General features: G+C 41.7%; 1 protein-coding gene and 1 non-coding gene across 4 annotated transcripts in view; both read left to right on the forward strand.

The window, feature by feature from the left end:
• Window positions 1-22,203, forward strand: part of RFX8 (regulatory factor X8) — a 257,473-nt gene that overhangs the window by 30,276 nt on the left and 204,994 nt on the right. The window lies entirely within an intron of this gene.
• Window positions 20,727-20,811, forward strand: TRNAP-UGG. The gene has a single exon. It is a non-coding gene; the product is annotated as a tRNA-Pro (tRNA).

The following is a 22,203-nucleotide window of genomic DNA, read 5'->3' on the forward strand; positions in this document are numbered from 1 at the left end:
CAACCATGAGACCATGACTTGAGCCAAAAACGAGAGTCAGGCACTCAACTGACTGAACCACCCAGGCACCCCTAAGAGCTCCCTTCTTAAAAATTTATTTTATAACCTCTTGTTCTTATCTCTTGGATGTACGCCTTTAGTTATCTCTGTAAGGATATTAATTATATATATTTTCTTGTGTTCTTTGCCTATATCTCCCCAACTCCCACATGACATTTCTTTTGTTTTGACCCTTGTAGTTAATATTGGAAAGCTTTTTCAAATGTCTGGTGACCCATTTACAATTAGGAGTGGAAATCCTATGTGGGGATGTGGTGCTTATTGATTGGTGGATTTCATTGTTGGGTGATCTGGCTGATATGTTTCATTGGGAAATCTCCAAATGTACATAGGAGGAGGAAGTCCTCCTTCTCTTCTTAGGAGATATAAGCCTGGCTATCTGTGTCCTTGGAGTCAAATTGGAGAATGGGTGAGAGATGTCATTCTCTCAAGAGTTGACCTTCATTTAGTCCCCTCTTTTCAGTATGGTAACACCATTCTCCACCATTCCTGCTGTCCTTAGGGCCAGAGTCTGTCTAGCTCCTCCTCTTCAGAGAGTGAACCTTATCCCAGCATGTGTTGGGGTAGTTGCCTGGTTGCTTAGGATACAGGGGAAATTCAAGTGTAACTAGCTCTCAAAGCCACTTAAACCATATATACCTATTTTTAGTCTCACTTGGACTCCCACTTTGAAAGGTACTAATGCCTCTAATTCTTGAGTCTTTCTAGCTTTCTACTGGAAATCAGTCTACTTCTGAATTTCTTCCTCTGCTAGTTTAGATTTTAGGCTTCTCAAGGGTGCTGTGTTAGCACAATCCCATATAATTTCCAGGCTCCAAACTTGTGTTACTGTCATTTCTTCTCTTGTTCTGTGTCCTTGTAGGTTTCATTCTTTCTTCCTTTCCTTCTTCCTTCCTCCCTCTTTCTTTCTTTCTTTCTTTCTTTCTTTCTTTCTTTCTTTTTTCAACTCATGTCTGTTATTGAAGATTTTGGAGAGAGTGAAGGCAAATACATGACTCAGTCTACCACATTTAGATATTCCTCTAGAGGACTTTCTAAATGGATCAGAAATTTTGGTAATGAGAAGGTATTTAAACATGGGTGTCAAATGACAGGAAAAACCACCTTGGATGTGAGTGACTGAGGAGGGGTATGATGGTCACATCACAAAGGTGGTCAGGCTTCAGCACTCACAATCTGCAGGGTGTCAACTGGGGTTGAGTTGGGGGTTTGAATAGGGAACACTGAAGTTCTGATTCTGGGTCAGATTTCTTCTTGTTACTAACTAGTTTATGAATTTCATTGATTCCCAATTTGTTGCAAATGGGGGAAGGAGAAAGACATGTAGCTTCCATTTTCTTTTGCTTCTTTCATTTACAAAAATATGTTTATTTATTTTGAGAGAGAGAACACGCATGAGCGGGGGAGGGGCAGACAGAGCGGGGAGAGAGGGATCCCAAGGAGGCTCCATGCTGTCAGCACAGAGCTCCACACGGGCTCAAACTCACAAACTGAGAGATCATGACCTGAGCCAAAATCAAGAGTCAGACGCTTAACTGAGCCACCCAGGACCCCCACTTCTTTCATTCTTAACAACAAGGGTTCATAGATGGATGGGTGAGACATCCTTGTGTAAGTATTAGGGAAATTGTTATTACAGCATTGCTTAGGAAGACACAAAGTAGTTAGAATATGGAGCAGCTAAAAACTGCCATGAGTTACAAATTGTAACACATTACTTCCATAACTTCTTGCAAACAGTTTTACCCAAGTTTATCAAAACTCTTGATAAATAAAATAAATCCACATATTGATTTTCCTTATTTGGTACAGGTAGATCTGAACAGGAAGCCTTGTGTGTGTGTGAGTACCCTAACAAGGAAGGGCCTTGTGCTCCAGCTCTTTTGGTATCTAAGGCAGGATGTCATTTAAACTCACAGAGTAAAGGAGAGAAAAAGAAGAGACTAGAAAATGGGTTTTAAAATGGTAAACAACCATGTTCATAGCAATTTCATTCATAGTAGCCCAACGCTGGAAACAACCCCGATATCCACTGCAGAATAATGAATAAACAAAACAACTGTACAATGGAACACTACTCAGAACTGAAAAGAAATGAACAACTAATACAATGGCATGAACTAACCTCAAAAGCATTATGCATCCCAAAAGAAGGCAGACACAAAGTAATGCACAGCAGTGCATATTCTTTTCATTTGAAGTTGTAATCTGTGGATATAGAATCAGAACAGTGGTTGCCTTTAGGGGTAAGGAGTGAGATTGAGAAGGGACATGAAGGAAGTTTCTGGGGTAACATGTGTCTTTTATGTTTTGATTGGAGTGATTGCACATGTGTATGTATTACCAAAATCACTGAATTTATACTTAAGATCTGTGCATTTCACTCTATGTAAATTTTGCCTCAGTACTTATTTTAACTAAAAAGAAGTAGCAAGTCTTTCAGAATGTCTCCAGAATGCTCACGCTGTTTCTTCCCAGACTGCAGAAGTACCAAGATTGTAGTCCTTTCTCCGGAACAAGCAAATTTACTGCGGAAAGTCTTTTCTGCCAGAACACATGTAACCCCACCTCTGTTCCCATCTAAGTTTTGCTCCTCCAAGTTCAGGGATGAACTGCATCACTCCCTCTCTGCCTAGGGTAACACTCCCCATGTGCAAGCCACCAGGCCCTCTTTTCATGCATTTAATTATCTTTGTAATTATCTTGTAGTGATGGTGTTCTCTTCTTGTGTGAATTGTTTGCTGTTATAGATTTTAAGCTCTCTGCTGTCCGGAAGTATGTTTTTTTGCTTTTTTGAATTCCTCCACAACAGTTTGTTCGGAGTGAAGGTTCAGTAAATGTTGGTTGGCTTAAAGAGAGGAAGGTTGTATGAGATGGAGGGGAGTGCTTGGGCCCTAGAATGGGAAAAGCAAAGGTGAAAATCCTAGATATGTAAACTTGGGTCAAGTTAACCTTACTCTGGGTTTCTGGGTTTTTTTTCATGTCCAAAAACCAGATATTAAAGCCTAATTTACAAGGTAGTTGGTTAAACAAAGAGAGAGAGTGGAAGAAAGAGAGAGATAGTATCTGTAGATATTGTCACAGTGCCTGGCTCTTAGTAAATATTAATCAATGTTATTTTTTTATTAATGAATATGTTTAAAGGAAGAGGTTCCTGAAATAGGTTCAGTGACCCCTAAGACTCAATACTACCCTCATTAGAATGTTTCCAGCTTGGTTTGCCTACCACCTCATTTCTAGGGTTCCTGACATTTGTGAGGGGATAAAGCGAGTGCCCTTGGAGACAGCAGGGGACGAGGTAGCTCCCATCTGTGGCCTGTACCTCTGGCCATCCCCATAATAGCAATTTGGAGACACTTACCTACTGCTCTGTTTTGGGCCACTACATACCCCTTCATCTTGCCTAAGGTAACAATTCATGTCTCCAAGCTTATTACTTATTAATTCTTTCTTTATTTCTTTTTCTTCTAGACTTTTAAGTCATGTTATAAAAATAGGGCTTCTTTAAACCATTTCTATAATATGACGCAACTGGATGAAATTGAATCAGCTAATAAAGATTATCTTTACAAAGAGTTCCAAAACATTTAATAAGCATTATTTAAATATAATGATGTTGTCTTCTTACATGTCACCTGTGAGTCTTATGAAGCAACCACTCCTTCCCAGGTAGCATACACAAGATTTAGAAAGTGTTGATGCTCAAAACATGCCTGTTGAATTGACTCACCTAATGCTACCTGAGAATATTTTCCTGTGGCATGCTCAACATCCCACAGTCATGGATCCTCATCTACTTTGAGATCCTGTGTTAATGGGACTGCCTACTAACTGTGGCATACTTGCTCTCTTTGATAAACTTAGGATGTGGTGTCTTGAACTAAATAAAACAGTAGCTAGGTGCAGTGCAGAAATAATGGTTTTGATTGCTGACTTAGGTTTATTATTATTTTTTTTAATGTTTATTTATTTTGAAAGGGTGGAGGGGCAGAGAGGGAGGGAGAGAGAACGCAGGCTCTGCACCATCAGCGCAGAGCCCGACCCAGGGCTCAAACTCATGAACTACGAGATCATGACCTGAGCCAAAATCAAGAGTCAGATGCTCAACTAACCAACTCACCCAGGCACCCCACTGACTTAAGTTTAAACTTTTGATTAATTAAATGATTTTGCTATAGAGTGTCCAGAGTTTTGGCTTTTGCAGTTGCTATTTTGCTTCTTTGCCATCACTGTGTCCTAAAGCACCATGCATTTAGTGGGGGACTAACATTGGCTGGGCTCTGGAACCAGGCATAACTGAGTTTAAACCTTGGCTTTTCCACTTATCTACCAGCTGTGTGATCTCAGGCAAATTACCTAACTTTTCTGAACATCAGTTTACTCATCTTCAAATATCTATGTAACCAGGTCATTTTGTAGATTGGAAGGTATATACATACTAGCACAGGATAGGACACATGGAAGGCCCTGAGTACATAAAAGCCATAATGGTATTACAAAATAATAATTTCCACCATTTTAGTATGGATAACAACAAACCAATTGTGAGTGACTCATTTGCACATCCTATGCCTAGGGAAGCTATATTGAGTGCAAAATTGCTTTACCATAACAAGAGGAATCTACTGTATAGTCCTGTATAAAGGGGGGGGGGTAATATATAAACTTACATTATCATCACTGAACCTAGCTTGATACAGCATATGATATACATCTGTGTCCTGTTGGTTCTGACTTGCTTCTCATGCAAGAGTCTCTTAACTCTCTTCTTGGAGATTAAAATCCTTTCCTGGTGGGACCCTGTACAACCCTTTAGAATTAGGTGAGATCTGCTTTCTACGAAGGCTCAGACTCCCATCTCAGGCAAGGATTGTGCCTTTCACTCTTTGATAGAGTTCCCTTCACTAGGCCCTTTGAGTTTGCTTCCACTCCTGTGACCTCAGGTAAGTCATCTCTTCTTCCCTGGTCTGTCTTCTCATGCTTAAATGCCATGGTTGGGGCAGCCAGATGATCCCAAGGTAAGCAATCTGAGAAGCAACATGAACTCCAGCACTCCTGACCCCGGTGCTTGGTTTCCCATAGGCGGAGATACATTTACATAAAGAAGAAACTGCTTAATGAAGTTCTGTCTTTCCTCTGAAGTACTCTTACTGCTCCCAATTGCTCTCTCCCTTCTCAAATGAAATCAAATCCCCCCTTTTTCCAATTCTCATTTTGTCAGCAAGCTCTTTCCCCCACTTTACTGGGCCCTGATCCATAATTGGCCTTGTTCACCCATAATACATTGCCTCTTGTTTTTTACCTGCCAGCCAAATCTTGGACCATCAGGAATTTAATACTGGAAATTCTATTCCTAACATGCACTTGTCTAGCTTCTTGTCTTACCCAAAACTCTTTTATATTTATCATCTTATTTGATCTTTGCAACAGCTCTGCACAGTAAGATGCTTTCCTGCAATTGACAGATGTAGAAACTGGAGTTTGGGAAGAGTGGGTCTGAAGTTCAGTAGCCAATAGGTGATAGAACCCAGATTATAACTTGCATTCTGACACTTGCCACTCTTAAGATCTTCAAAACCCACATTTCTATATTCTGTCAATATACTTAGGGCTTAGGATAGGGTTTTTCCCCCTTGTGTAACAATATGCTTAAGGGCTTAGGATACTTCTTTCCACATGTTAAGTTTGACTATTGCAATAAAAATAGCTCATCAAATAGAGGTAAAGATGTATAAGAATTTGTCTTCCTTCTCAAAATGCTGACTTAAGTTTGTAGACATTGAAAGCAGAGAGGGACCTTGGAAATCAGCCTATCCAACCCTGAACATTATACAGATGAGTCAGTAAAGCATTTGCAGGAAGTGTGTCTTGCCCGATGTCACAGATCAAGTTCAACCACTACCAGTGGAGCTTTGGGAAAGGTAAATAAACCTCTTGGGACAATGCAAAAAAATTTTTTTTAATTTATTTTATTTTATTTTATTTATTTACTGATTTATTTAGAGAGACAATAGGTGAGCAAGGGAGGGGTAAGGGCAGGGGGTAGAGAGAGATAGAGAGTGTCCCAAGCAGGCTCCAAGCTGCCAGCACAGAGTCCACATGGGGCTCAATCTCATGAACTGCGAGATTATGGCATGAGTTGAAATCAAAAGTCAGACACTTAACTGATTGAGCCCCTCAGGCACCCCAGACCAGTGCAAATTTGACCAGACTACTGGCCCACTCCCTCCACTGGAGTATTTGGTCTGTGGCAGGCACACAATATGCTCTGCTTGACATGAAGTGATTCTGCTGAGTCACTTCCAGTGGAGTATCACCCTTCCAGGAAAGTAGATTAGTAAGCTCCTTCTACCTCTTGTGTTTGTCCTTCTGAAGCTTCAAGATGGCTGACTGAGGTACAGCTGGGTTACTGAATAAAAGAGAGAAGACTGAGCTCATACCTTCTCTGCCCTGGAAGCAGAGCTCTTGTGTGTTTCCTGGTCACAAGTCCTGCCATCTCTGTCCAGCTACATGGATTCGGGACTCTCTCCCTATAGACCTCTCATGTCTCCAGAATGCTTATCTACCTCTCCACCTGCCTCTTACAGTCCTATCTATTTTATCATAACTGTCGGCTTCTGTGCACTCTCTTGCTTCTCACTGTGGGTCTTGTGTACATTTCTAGTTCATTGGTGGGACAGATCCCATTCTAGCCTCTACTTGGTCTCTTCTATGCTCTGTGTACCTCTTCTGTGCTGCCTGAGGTCTCTGCTTCTTTATCTGTGGAAAGAAACTAACAAACCCTATCTTGCAGGGTTGTAGAGTATGATTGAAGCTATAATGGCATAACATCTGACCCTGAAGAGGACCCAAATAATGGTAGCTATTAATGTCTCTTCCCCCGAAACGCAGATGCCTAGAGGTTAAGGACCAGGTCATGGTCATTCATTCATCTTTGTATCCCCTGTGCCTGGGACATATCAACTGCTTAATAATTATCTATAGAACAGATTGGAAGAAAACCATCCTGGCTAACTGTGTCTATGAACATCTGTTGCCCATAGTCTCAGTGGTTCCCAAAATGTTTGCTAGAATGATGTTTTACTCAGTCAAAGCTACCAATCACATAATGGCCCCTCTTGGTTGTCAAGACTCAGCACTGTTACCAAAGGAAAAGGTAACCTTCATGCAAGCTTTCCTTAAACTGTCGTGAGAACAAAGAAAAAAAGAAGAAAATGAGCGTCTTTATCAAGGGACATTCTACAATGTTGAAATCGGATGTAGGAGGAAATGGTTAGAATTGCTGTTTCACAGAGGAGCCTTTTGCTCAAGGGTCTGGTTCTGTGGAGCACAGCACTGATTGGCTCCACACACCCATCACTCTGGCTGTGTGTCAGGCCACTGTGAACATGAGCTGCTTCCCGATATACAAAAGGTGGAGCATGGGTTGCACAGAGACATGACTTTTGACTCAGCTCAGAGATCAAGTTTGTTCAGAGATTTCCAGTTACCAAAAATAATCTATCCAAGAGCTCCTTTTATGGGTTGAGGGGTAGTAACTGAAGCAACACCCAGAACTCAGCCAGAGCTCCGAAGGTCCACCCTTGGGTCTTGCTTCTGCTGGAGAGGGAGAATAGTAGACCAACAGTAGGCAGCAAGTTCACATGCTTTCCCTCTGGTTAAACAACAACAAAGGAATAGGTATGTGGCAAGAGTGTCAGTTTAGTCATTGGAAATAAAAACAGCAGTAAGCTTTGGTACTTGCTTTAACTCTTATACATTTCTCAATTCATTTCTATATTTAGAAAATGATACTTTTCCAAATCCCACCACTTCTTCATGCCACAGGGCCACTGCCTCCATTCACAAATGGCTCACCATCCTCTTGCCTGTTATATTCCCTAGGGCCTGTGCTCTGAGGGCCCAGAATCCATTATCTAGTTTATCTTTTTGGGCACTTGTCATTTTCTCCCTTGCATTGTTATTCTGTATATAAATCTCTTGTGTTTCCCATCAGACTGCAAACTCCCCAAGGTCAGAATAAGATAACCCTCAGTTCCACCATAGCACATGGTACCGTGCCTTGGCTGTGGGGTGTATCACAAATACTTCTTGAATGAACAAAGAAAAAGTAAGGGTAAATATATCTTGGGACTTCAAAAGCTAAAAAAGTTTTAGAAATAGTGAAAAGATCTCATATAACCATGTAAAAATAAAATTACAAATTTTATTGTAAGATGGAAATAATTAGGGGTGACTGGGTGGCTCAGTCTGTTAAGCATCCGACTTTGGCTCAGGTTATGATCTCACCGTTCCTGAATTTGAGCATCGGGCTCTGTGCTGACATCTCAGAGCCTGGAGCCTGTTTTGGATTCTGTGTCTCCCTCTCTGTCTCTGCCCCCTCCCCCACTCGTGCTCTGTCTTTCTCTCAAAAATAAATAAACCATTAAAAAAACTTTTTTAAAGATGGAAATAATTATTTGGAGTGTAAGGAGGAGCTGCTCTTTTCCTTTAAATATGCCTGGCTAATTTGTGACTCCCTGAAGGAAATGGACCATATCTTTAAATCACTTCAAATGAGGGGCGCCTGGGTGGCTCAGTCGGTTAAGCAGCCGACTTCGGCTCAGGTCATGATCTCACGGTCCGTGAGTTCGAGCCCCGCGTCGGGCTCTGTGCTGCCAGCTCAGAGCCTGGAGCCTGTTTCGGATTCTGTGTCTCCCTCTCTCTGACCCTCCCCTGTTCATGCTCTGTCTCTTCCTATCTCAAAAATAAATAAAATGTTAAAAAAAAAAATTAAATCACTTCAAATGATTTAATCATTAAATCATGAAATGATTTCAAATGACTAGGCTAATGCCTAGCACATTTTTGGTATAATTTTTTATTTTATTGTTTTTTTTAAGATGGAAACATCTTTACTTCTTTTGCTTATCAAAAAAGTGTCATATGCTCAATGTAAAGTTTAAACAGTGTAGAAACAAAAGTAGAAAGTGAAAGGTCTACCAGTCTGTCTCCTAAAAGGTCATTTACTGATGTTTTCCATAGTTTTAATGCAATATGAATAATATATTTATACTATTTAATGTATTCTATCTGTAATCTGCTTTTATAAACATCAGAATGTCATATGGTCTCATTTGCATAGATATACATAAGTCTCCCTCATTCTGTAGCAGCTGCATAGTTCTCTTTATTACTATGATGGTTGGAACTCCAGGCGGGTTTCAATTTTTGCTAATACAAACCGTGCTTCGGTGAAATCCTTGCACATACATCTTCTTTGACACACGTATTTCTCTGGTTACTCCTAGACATGGGATTTATGGTTCCACAGGTATGAACACTTAACATTTTGATAGATACTGTCACATTTCCCTCCAAAAAGTGTATTCCAATTTATATTCCCAACAAGAAATGAGAAGGCCTGTTGGGTTTACCTACCTTTTAAGTCTTTCTTGGGTATATTTGGGGAAACTTGCAGGCAACATGATTTTAAAATGATACTTTAGGTCAATAAAGTACTCTCTACTTTTCCAGGTATTTTTACATAGAATACATATTCTCCTTTGACCTTCATAATAGTCTAGGATATAAGTAGGGAAGACTTTATTCCTGTTTTAGAATCTCAGCCAAAAAGACTTGCTCCAGGTTTCACTGTGAGTCAGTAGCAGTGCCAAAAGCAGAGCCCTTGAACAGTTTTTCTGAGTTTCTCTTTCCACAAGATGAAAGGACAAAGCTTGAGAGGCAAAGAGGGCATGGCCATGTGGTGAAGAGCCTCCCAAGGGTTCTGCACATCTTGAATTTACGCCATAGCGGAAAGAATTACCTGATTGGGGTGTTGAGTTTCTTTGGCTGAAATAAGCCCTCCCTTCTGACCAAGCCAAGCAGGGGAAGGAGGAGACAGGTGGTGTGGTGTGTTGGTGTTGGGCCTGTCATGGAGCCCTGGAGGATGGGAGGTGGGACTTTAAGCACAGTGAGCAGTGTTGCCATGAGCTCTCCTTCCACTCCTTTCACAGATGCATTCAATTTAGAGGATACCAGGGAATTCTCACCACTTTCTTGCTGGGGTCCTCTGAAATCCAGTGCTATTAATTCATTTGCAAACTACCCTACTGTTTCCACTATATAAGGTTTTAATATCTTTGGAAGTGTAGTTTACTGATCCTTGACAAAGAAAGAATATAAAGTGATCAGTGCTATTGTTAAATAGAAATTTTCATAGGCTATTGAGAGAGGGGTAACTTTGATAGTCCAGAGCTACCTTACTTCTACATAGTAACTTAGGCAGGAAAGTTACTTTTTACTGAGGTCAGAATGGAAACTTCCATATCTTAACATAGGCTAGCAGACAAGTCAAGGAGGAATACTTTGGAAAACACAGTTCTTTGTTCCATGAATACCTTTATGGACAAGGACTACTCTGTCTAATATTATAGCTTCTGGCTAGCCACACGAGGCTGTTGGCTGCTTAAAATGTGCCCAGTATGACTGAAGAGCTGATTTTTTTTTAAACAGTATTTGTTAAAGTTTCTTTATTTAGAGAGAGAGACAGAGACAGAGCATGAGCAGGGGAGGGGCAGAGAGGGAGAGGAAGAAAGAATCCCAAGCAGGCTCTGCACTATTAGTACCCGACAAGAGGCTGGATCTCACAAACCATTTGATCATGACTTGAGCTGAAATCAAGAGTTGGACACTTAACCAATGGAGCCACCCGGGTGCCCCCTGAATTTTTTATTTTATTTAATTTTAGTATTTATAATTTTTTTAAGTTTATTTATTTTGAGGGAGTGAGAGAGAGCAGCATGACTGGGAGAGAGAGGGATAGAGAGAATCCTAAGCAGGCTCCACACTGTCAGCACAGAGCCCAAAACCGGGCTCGGACTCACAAACTGTGAGATCATGACCTCAGCCAAAATCAAGAGTCAGATGCCTAACCAACAGAGCCACCCAAGTGCCCCTAATTTTAATATTTAAATCTAAAAACTGACAATTCAGTTATTGGAAAACTTTTAAGTAAGTTTCAAATGTTGGAATATGAAAATACTTTTTTGTTTTTTGTTTTTTTTTAATGTTTATTTATTTTGAGAGAGAGAGAGAGAGACAGAGAGCAAGCAGGGGAGGAGCAGAGAGGGAGACACAGAATCTGAAACAGGCTCCAAGCTTTGAGCTATCAGCACAGAGCCTATCTCAGGGCTCAAACTCACAGACACTTAAACCACTGAGCCACCCAAGCAACCCTATCTTGTTTTTGTTTGTTTGTTTTTGTTTGTTTGTTTGTTTGTTTGTTTGTTTTGAGAGAGCATGTGATGAAGGAGGCAAGAAGGGTAGAGGGAAAGAGAGAGAGAGAATCTTAAGCATGCTCCGTGCTCACTGGGAGCCCCATGCAGGGCTCAATCCCAGAACCCTGGGGTCATGACTTGAGTTCAAATCAAGAGTCGGACATTCAACTGACTGAGCCACCCAGGCACCTCTGAAAATACTTTTTAGTGGTAAATTTTAGGAGATCTAAAAACCAATCAAGTGTTTCTGATGAAAAGTTAGCATCTGGATTGAGATATACTTTAAATATGAGATAAACACTGACTTTTTAAGGCTTAGTATGAAAAAAAGAATATAAAATAGCCCAATGATTTTTTATATTGATTATTGTTTAAGGGATAATATGTTGGATACAATTAACTCAATAAAATATAGTATTAAAATTAGTTTTACCTGTTTTGTATTTTTACATTAAGAGATTTTTTTAATGTTTATTTATTTTTGAGAGAGAGAGAGAGACAGAGTCCAAAGAGGGGAGGGGCAGAGAGAGACAGAGACACAGAATCTGAAGCAGGCTCCAGGCTCGAAGCTGTCAGCACAGAGTCCGACACAGGGCTCAAACTCATGAACTGCAAGATCATGACCTGAGCTGAAGTTGGACACTTAACTGACTCAGCCACACAGGTGCCCCTATTTTCACATTTTTTTAAACATGGGTACTTGAAAATAGGAAATTTCTTGGGCATTCACTCATCCATTCATTCACCAAATGTTTATTAAGCACCTAATATGTGCCAACCACCAAGGAAGCTAATTAGCTACAGCACTGAAAAAGAGCTACACATTGGATGAAACTATACAAATATATATGCCATTCCATCTAAGTGTAACACTCCTTAAGATAAATACTAAAATCACTACTGTTTTTTCCCTAGCTTCATGAATTTAACTTTCACTTCATTAGTTTACAGTCATTTTTGTTTTCTAATAGATATATTTAAAGCTTGATTTTCCCGTAAGTACTTCTTTTGCTGCATTCCAAAGAGTTGAATTTTCAAAACTGTTAGTTTTTTCTCATTAAGATTATTTCTTTCTTTTAAGTTTATTTATTTATTAAAGAGTACATGCATGCATGCAAGCATGAGTGGGGGGTGGGCAGAGAGAGAGAGAGGGAGAGAGAAAGAAAATCCCAAGCAGATTCCATGCTGTCAATATGGAACCCAATGTGGCGCTTGATCTCAGGAACCTTGAGATCATGACCTGAGCTGAAATCAAGAGTAAGATGCTTAACAGACTGAGACATATAGGAACCCCTCAAAACTATTAGTTTTAAATATTTTGTAATTTCTCTTGAATTTCATCTTTAAATTATGAACTATTTGGAAGTATTCCATTTAGTTTCAAAATACATGGGAGAAATGGTTTGGATACCTTTTTATTGGTGATTTTTTTTAAGTTTATTTATTTATTTTGAGAGAGAGAGAGAGAGACTCCAAGGGGGGGGGGCCAGAGAGAGAGAGAGAGAGAGAGAGAGAGAGAATCCCAAGTAGGTTCTGCACTGTCAATGCAGAGCCCGACAAAAGGCTCGAATTCATGAACCATGAGATCATGACCTAAGCCAAAGTCAGATGCTTAACTGACTGAGCCACCCAGGCACCCCTACTGGGGATTTCTAATAATCACTAATATTGTACTGTTTTCAGAGATGGTGGTCACTATGGTGTTGATTCATTCAAATGTATTGATACTTCCTTTGTGGCCTCGTGTGATCAGTGTGAAAATATTCCACTTGTGCTTGAAAAAACTGTATGTTGTTTATTTGATAGGTGCAGGAGCCTTTATGTTACTCACTAGAGTTAACCATTTTTAAATGGTTTGTTCAAATTTGGGGAGCCTTAATTTTTATAACTATTGGTCTGCTTGATCTGTTAGGTTCTGAGAGATACGCTTTAAAATCTTCTGCTATACTGGGGTGCCTGGGTGGGTCAGTCAGGTAAGTGTATTGGGGCACCTGGGTGTCTCAGTCGGTTAAGTGTCTGACTTTGGCTCAGGTCACGATCTCACAGTTTGTGAGTTCGAGCCCCATGTCGTGCTCTGTGCTGACAGCTTGGAGCCTGCTTTGGATTCTGTGTCTCCCTCTCTGCCCCTCCCCCCACTCATGTTCTGTCTCTCTCTCTCTCTCTCTCTCTCTCTTTCTCTCTCTTAAAAATAAATAAACAGTAAAAAAAATTTTTTAAATCTCCTGCTATGGTTGTAGATTTATCACTTTACTCCTGTAAATCCATCAATTTTAGCTTTGTGTATTTTAAGACTATATTATTAAGTAGTTATGATTTCATAATTTTGTATCTTCTTGGTGTTTTTCTTTCTTCATTTACATAAAAAATTTTCACCTTAAATTCTGTTGTGTTTGATATTAGTATTACCAGAGAAGTCCTCCTTTAATTTGTATTTAATGATGTATCTTTTTCTATTCTCCACTTACTGATGTCTTTTGCTTGAGATATGTCTCCGTTAAATGGAACTTATGGCATGGGCACCTGGGTGTCTCAGTCAGTTAAGCGTCCAACTTGTGCTCAAGTCACGGTCTTGCAGTCAGTGAGTTGGAGCCCCACATCAGGCTCTGTGCTGACAACTCAGAGCCTGGAGCCTGTTTGGGATTCTGTGTCTCCCTCTCTCTCCGCTCCTCTCCCACTCATGCTCTGTCTCTATCTCTCAAAAATGAATAAATGTTTAAAAAAATAAATGGGAACTGTGGTAGATTGTCTTTTGTTTTTCCAATCGAAGACTCTTTCATCTGTTTACATTTATTGTGATTACTAAAATATTTGGATTTATTTCTAGTATCCATTTTTGTTGCTATTCTTATGTACTCTAATTCCCCTTCACTTCTCTTTCTCCTGTTCTATCATGCTAGATATTTTAAATTTGCCTTTCAGATCCACTGTCCATCCAACTCTATGCCCAGGAAGCTAACCTCAATGGACTAGCAACATACCCCCTTCCCCTTTGGCTTTTGGTTGGGTTGAAGCCACAGCAGGACATTGGAGGACAGGCAGAAAGGAAAGTTGGGCTATTGGTTCCACCAGCTCCCTTTCTGCAGGTCTGTGTTCCTCTGATGGATACCACAGCATATGTCAGGCAGGCTTCTCTAACACATACAGCTCTTGCTGGTTACCAGTAACTCTTCCTTTGCTTTGGTCCTTTAGATCTAACAGAACTGAAGATCCCCATTGTTGTAACACAGACTCTTTCACCTTTCCTTTTTGGTTTCTCACAACCCTTTGTAAATAATAAAGAAAAAAAATCTTTGAACAAACTCTTTACAGTTATCCCTTTTAAGTATGCAGTCTGTTTCTGGCCAAATCCCTGACCCATATACCTACTTTCTAATGGATAGATTACATTTTCTTAAAGCTCTTTGTGGAAGAGAATACTAATTCATACAAGCCCTACTGATTGGCATGGACTTTTTCTCAAACATGTTATTTTCATGTTCTTTTCCTCTGGATATAGGAAAAGTAACAAACAAAAAAATATTTAGACTACTTTGTCGATGGATTGTAATATTTATCTCTAATTTCTTGTGACTACCAAAGCATATATCCAAACCCTTCCATAATACATTCCTGTGGGCCAACCCTCTGAGATACACAGAGGAGATTCAGGAAGGAATGGATTGTAACTCACCATCTGTTAATCAATCAATAAATGTTTATCGAACATTTACATGAAAGGTCTTGCATTAGGTATTGGGAAGGAGGGCAACATGTTAAATGTTGGGAAAATAACTAAATCACCAGAACTCTTAGATGTATTTTCTCATTTTATCTCTCATTTCATTTATAAGGTAGAGATTATTGTTGCCTAATTGACAGATGAGATAACCAAGCCTCAAAGCAGTTCAAGCAACTTACCTGTTCTTTTACAACCACCATGGGACTGAGCCAGGCATTTTGCCCAGATCTCAATCTCAAGACCTGTGCACCTGTGCACCTATTTCTGTGTCCATAAATATGATTTCAGAGAGCTTTGTATCTGGGAGCAGATAAGATATAAACAGATGAACAGTGAGGTCATACTACAAGCACTGTCACAGGTAGCTTTTGTGGGCTGACATGGGCTGAGAAGGCTTTGTGGAGAAGGATGGGACAGAGCAAGTGGGAGGGAGAGGAGTCCAGTCCAGATGAGTGACAAGAGCATGGACCCAGGTAGGTTTCACTCCATTCTGACGCTGCTGTCAAGAACAAATAGGACACAGTATCCAACTTTTCAGACACCCTTGGCTTGTTTCCATTGTGTTTATGTGTTTTCACCCCATTCCTTTTATCTGAAGCTGGGAAATGTTGAGGTGGAGAAATATGGTGTTGTTTGAAGTGATACCCCTTTTGTTCCCTTGGGCTGTGTTTCCAGCAAAGGGGTGGGAGAGGGCTGGAGTTACTGAGATCTCTGTCTAAGCAGAGACAAGAAGGGCAACATGGAATCAGGGTAGCGTACAGAGCATGTAAAGATCTGGTAACTCAACCAGCGTTTCTAGAATGCCAACAACATGCTAGCTTGTGGTGGGTAGATTGCAGTGGGTTGAGAAGTAGGTTAGAAGCAAGGCAAGTGACAGTTGAGTGTCCAACTTCGGCTCAGGTCTTGATCTCGCAGCTCATAGGTTCAAACCCCACATTGGGCTCTGTGCTGACAGCTCAGAACCTGGAGCCTGCTTTGGATTCTGTGTCTCCCTCTCTCTCTGCCCCTCCCCTATTCATGCTCTGTCTCTCTAAAATGAATAAATGTTAAAAAATTTTTTTTAAAAAGCAAGGCAGGTGATGCACTTTTGAAGTAGAGGGGCAAGAGGGACAGAGAGGGGGCATTGGTTGGCAGGATGGAAGGACCCCCGAGCCATAATTCCCTGTCTCTACCTCACATGGTCCCAGGAAGGGAACCACAAGTGAGCTCTGAGCTGACACCGGCCCCAACTGTGGCAAAAAGCAACCCCAGGAAGTGGAGCACTGTGGTGAACACACAAGACGGTGAATCAGGAGAGCTCTGCTCATTTCCTTTTTCCTCCAGGCTTGTTACACCCTCTTAGGTCAAATCACATCACCACCTTAGTCCTGGAATTCCCGCTCAAAGGGGAAGTGGTATACTCCTGACCATGTTTCTGCCCAGCGAAGGCACTCACATGCCTGCAGACCACAGGCAAAGGCCGTTGGGTGGCCCTAGTTCCTCCTGTTTCCCCCAACAGCATCTGGGGTGGGAATTGCATGAGGTGAGGAGATGGGCACAGGAATAAGGCTACATGTTCCAACTCAATACAAAACATATACATCCCAAGTAATACACCTTAGCCATACACAAAAATTTTAAATACGTCTTTAAAAAGCTAAGACCGTTGTGTCCAAGATTCGCTACCCAAATACAACCACTGCAAATATTTTGGTGAATAGCTTTGGAAAGAATGCCTTCCTTTTTACAAGACATATTTTCTCAAATGTCTATGGGTAAAGTTTAACACACATGCATTTATTTAAATATAAATATTAACCATGTGCCCCTCTCTCTAAAACCTCCCTCAGTTTTCACTCTGCATCACTGGTTCTTGGGTGGGAAAGGGACTAAGGAGGAAAGAAGAGAACCATTTGCATTCGGGCCCCACAGAAGTTCTGGAAGAAGCTGCTCTCCCAGTGCCAGTGAGAAGTAAAGAAATAGTGGGAGACTAAGAAATCTGGCTCCCTCCCTTACCCTCTGTTGGCCTAGCCCTGGGGAGAGGGGGGAATTTAGGTGGAGGCAGAGGTTAACACAAAACCAAACAACAGGGCAAATGTGAGGGAGCTGGATTACCTCCTTCCAATCAAAGACCCTCTCAGATGGCTCTCAGTTGGAAGGAAAGTAGGTAAGCTAACACAGAGTTGAATCTACCAATTCATAAGTCAAGTGTGATTGACAAATACAAATATATTTCCTGAAATGGTCCCCAAAGTACATTGCTTTTGAAAAGGGTTGTCACTCCAAAGAATCCTTAACTGGCTAAGTATTCAGAAATGTAAGGTAATATATTTGGTCATTGCATCTTCCTGGGCTAACCCAGTGTTTCAAAATTTCTGGCTCCATCACATAAGCAATATGGGCTGAATGTGGAGACAAAGGAAGTGCCTCAGGGAAATCAAAGATGAAAAAGATCTATTTTCTTCAAAGGCCTCATTGTCTACTGTGGATATGGAAGAAATGCACAAATATCAGCCACACAAGGCACAAGACAGGCACAGACTCTGAGCCAGACTATTGCATTTGAACCCTGGTCCACCACCATGCGAGGACCATGTACAACACAGCCAGCCCCTCCAAGCTCCCTAGGGCATAGTGATAGAACCTGCCTCTGGGGGTATGGGAGGTTTAAAGGATAAAAGCACACAAGCCCTTGGCAAGGACAAGTGTGCAGTAAGTGCTTACCACAGCTCCTGAACATGTGAGGCTGACCAGAAAGAAGTGACCAGACCCAGGAAACACTTCTTGCAAGAGATAGGCCTTAATCTTTGGAGAGGTTCTGATGGCACAGATGGAAAGGGTAGGATTCAGAAGCACAAGGCACGGAGATCGAGGTCTATGGAGAACAGTCTGAAGAGAGTGACTAGAACATTTGCCTCAAGCTTTGTGTCAGACAGGTATGAGTAGGAGTCAAGTCAGGAAATCAGGGACTAAAATGCTGGCCTGAAGAGTCTGTGCCCAGTTTGGTAGGAAATGAGGAAATACCAAAGGCTTTGAGCAGAGGATACCAGGTGCAGATGTCGTTGAGTAGAAGTTATCAGGCAGATAGAGTGGGATGGGGAAGATGTGATGGATGTGGGGTCTCAGGAGGCCAGCGTGGAAATCCAGGGCATCAGTGGGGGTGGAGTGCAGAGTGATGTGGGAGGGATAATGCAGGGGGCAGGGCCAGCTTCAAGGGTAAGCGACTTTCACAGTCACATAAGATTATGCTCTGAGGTACCCTGTGCTTGTTTTAATGCTCTGCTGTCACTGTCTTGAAACTCTTGAGTTTTGAAAACAAAGAGCCCCACAAATTGTGAACTAGGTCTCACAAATTACATAGCTGTTCTCGGGAGAGGGGTATATAGGATGGGCAAAATATTTGGGCATGGAGTGAAGCAGAAGAAAGGAGTCATTCAAAGAGTTGTGGGAAATTTTGGCCAACAAATGAGGGGTAAGGAGTGCGAATGGTGTTTGTGGAGAGAACACATTGTGGGATGCACCAGCTGTCATGGGGAGGTGTCTGAAAACTTGTTGGGAATTTGGTCTCAGAGCTCAGAAAACAACTTTGAGATTAGTTACTTGAAAATCATACCCTCTCATTAACCTTTTTTTTCAAACACTAAAGGATTGTTCTACTTTATTTTAATGAGATACATTATTTTTTTAATTAAAAAATTAATAAAAGCATTCATTGAATAGTGAGAAGCTTTAGAAATGGGTGTAGGAAAGAGGCATTAAGAAAGGTCAAGGGGCTGGTCACCTGGGTGGCTCGGTCAGTTAAGCGTCTGGTTTTGGCTGAGGTCATGACCTCACGGTTCATGAGTTTGAGCCCCACATCAGGCTCTGTGCTGACAACGAGGAGACTGCTTGGGATTCTCTCTCTCCCTCTCTGCCCCTACCTTGCTCGTGTGTGCTCTCGCTCTCAAAATAAATAAATAAACATTAAAAAAAAGTCAAGAACCTCATCTGGAATTCTATTGCTGTGGGCTAAATTGTGTTCCTCCCTAGCATTCATGTGTTGAAGTCCTCACTCCCCAATATGTCAGAATGTGACTATTTGGAGTTAGGGCCTTTATAGAGGCAATTGAGTTAAAATGAGGTCATCAGGGTGGGACCTAATCCAATAACACTGGTGTCCTTCTGAGAAGAGGAGATTTGGACACAGAAAAACAGAGGAGGGAACATGTGAGGACACAGGGAGAAGATGGCCATGTCCAAGGAAAGAAGGAGGCCTGGGGAGAAATCATCACTGCTGACATCTCATTCTCAGACTCTACCCTCTGAGACAGTAGAAAATACATTTCTGTTGTTTGAGACCTCCAGTCTGTAGTACCTTGTTACAGCAGCCCTGGCAAACATAACTGTCTTCCTTGAGAAGAACAAGAAGTAGAAAAATCCTTGGAGAGAAGCTAGAAGTGGTCAGGGATGTGCAGGGAGAGCCGCAAGCGAAGCCATAAAAGCGAAGAATAGCTCAAGGATGAGGAGTGGTTGCTAGTTGTCAGCAGGCCTTACAGAAAGGTGCTGGATTTTAGTATAAGGAAGTCACTAATGACCTTTGAAGGGTATCATTCACGCAGCAGGGGAAAACCAGTTACAGTCAGTTTGGGGGAGTGTGACCTGATGGTCTACGAGCAGAGAATCCAGAGAATCCTTAATTTCAAAAAGTTTCAGTATGAAAGGCAGGGGATGAGATAGGGTAGTAGCTTGACAGGAAACCAGAATCAAGGGAGGGATTTGTTCAGGGTAAGATTTAGGAAGCCCTGGACAAGCATGGCTATAGAAACCCCCAAGAGGGGGACCCAACACAGCATGTTGTACCCAATTTACATTTGTTCAGTGAGTGAGAAGGAAACTCACAGGGACCAGGGAAAGGGCACAAAGCCCAGTTGGGCAGCTGACGCACACACAGCACTGGCTTGGCACGGTATCTGGAGGAAGGAGAAGGAAGGGATCTTTGTGCTGCTCCCTAATTCTGGCAGCCTCTGAACTGTGCCTCTCCGTTTAGCTCCACCAGGTTCCTGTAAGGAGCTTGAGGCCTGGTTTCCCCTTACTTCTGTCCCTTTGGAATTCCCCTTGCAGATTTGCAGGGACGGGACTGTCCTCCCAGTGGCTGGCACACAGGCGTGTGAGAATCTGTTCCCCCAGGACTTTCCAGCGGCAGAGCAGAGAGGGTCCTGTTGCAAAGCAGGCAGTGAGACTGACTTGCAGACCTTTGGGATCCTCAGTGTGCAGAGGGTACACAGAGCTGCTTCCTGGGCCCAGTCCCCAGCAGTTGTTTTGTTTTCTTGGGAATTGGTGCTGAATCTCCAGGAAGCCACAACCTCAGCCCCAGGACCCCACTTCCCTTTGGCCAGAAGTTTACAAACTTTTAAAGAAAGTACTAGACCCATCTTTCAAACAATATCTTAGAGAAATCCCTAAAATATCAGGGGGATAACAGAACATTTTATTAGTATACATCTCCATTATAACTTCAGACTTCTTGTAATTGCATATGGTGAAGCCAGCCAAGGAGAATTACAGGTTGTTTTAATAAATGGAAAAAATAGAAATTGTGGTTAAGGGGGCACCTGGCTGGCTCAGTCAGTGGCGTGTGCGTGGAGTGAACTTACAGCCCCTTGATCTCAGGGTTGTAAATTCAAGTCCCATATTGGGTGTAGAGATTACTTAAAAATTAAATATTAAGGGGTGCCTGGGTGGCTCAGTCGGTTGAGCGTCCGACTTGGGCTCAGGTCATGATTTCACGGCTCGTGGGTTCGAGCCCCGCGTCAGGCACTGTGCTGACAGCTCGGAGCCTGGAGCCTGCTTTGGATTCTGTGTCTTTCTCTCTCTCTGCCCCTAACCCACTCACATCCTGTCTCTGTCTCTCTAAAAAATAAATAAACATTAAAAAAATTTTTTAATTAAATATTAAAAAAAAATCATGGTTATGGAAACCATTGCAACCTGATAAAGCTTCAGGCTTTAGTTTATTTCTGGTATCTGCTTTGGTCACATTGTAAAGAAATTCCTAATTCACACAGATAAATGGCTATAAACTGTTAATAGTTTTAAAAGGAACCAGCCTTATGACCTGAGATTTAACCAGAAAATGGCAGAAGATTTATTTAGAGTCTTTACAAAAATGATTTATCCTTGCAACACACTTAGCCTGTTGATCTGCAGTATGTCATGTGTTTGTAAGTAACATATTTGAATCTATTATGTGAAGTATGAAAAATAATTTAACAATCTTTTAAAAATAAAATTTGAATCAAATATTTGTGGAAACCTAAATAGAGCTTTCTATGAGATATAGATGGAAGTCCAGTACCCTAAGCACCACATAGAACCCCAACCCCATTACCAACCAACAAATGTTTACTGAATGCCTACTCTGTGACAGATTCTGTACTGAGCAGGAGATACAGAAAAAAAAAGCCCACATCATCCCCACCCACAAGGGCACTGGGCTGGAAGATGAGATAGACTCAGAGAAATTCCATCAAGTGTAGGATGTTCAAGAAGTTCAGGAGACAGGCACTTGTTGGACCTGGGGAAGTGAATAAGAATAAGGGTACTTTGCAAGGATGGAGAGCAGGCTTCTAGAGGCTGTACACTCTATGCTGGGGGTAATCAGGAATTGGGCAAAGATGGGCAAAGAAAAGTCCCTTAGAAGTAATGCCAGGAGACATCATGTGAGGAAGTGAACTAGCACAGAGTATGTGCTGGTCTCAAGCTGTATGAGATGGCTATATGACATGGTGGGAGCGGAGGAGACAGCCTCAGAAGGCCGAGTTGCCAGGTCATGTCATGGAACAGGGCTTCAGGGTAATAAAGAGGTACCTTCGCTCTAACCTACAAGTAATGGACAGCTGTTGAGGGGTTTAAGCAGGAGGGTGCTGTAGTCAAATCTGCATTTTTAAAAGAGCGCTTCTATGGAATGATCCCATTTATGGAGGCAGGGAGACAACTTCAGAGATTAAGAGTGATGGAGGCTAAGCCAGGGTGTGGCAGTGAGGAACAGAGAGAAGCAGGTGGCCTTGAGTAATATTTAAGAGGCAGAATTGACAGGACTTGGTGATTGATTTGTTGGGGGAGCAGGGTGGGTGTCACAGATGAAAGAGAGGGAGGAGTCAAGGAAGCCCCTCTACAAAAGTGTCCAGCTCAGGTGGCTGACTATAGAGT

This window comes from Prionailurus bengalensis, chromosome A3 (genome assembly GCF_016509475.1).
Source record: "Prionailurus bengalensis isolate Pbe53 chromosome A3, Fcat_Pben_1.1_paternal_pri, whole genome shotgun sequence".
In the NCBI taxonomy this organism is placed as follows: domain Eukaryota; kingdom Metazoa; phylum Chordata; class Mammalia; order Carnivora; family Felidae; genus Prionailurus; species Prionailurus bengalensis.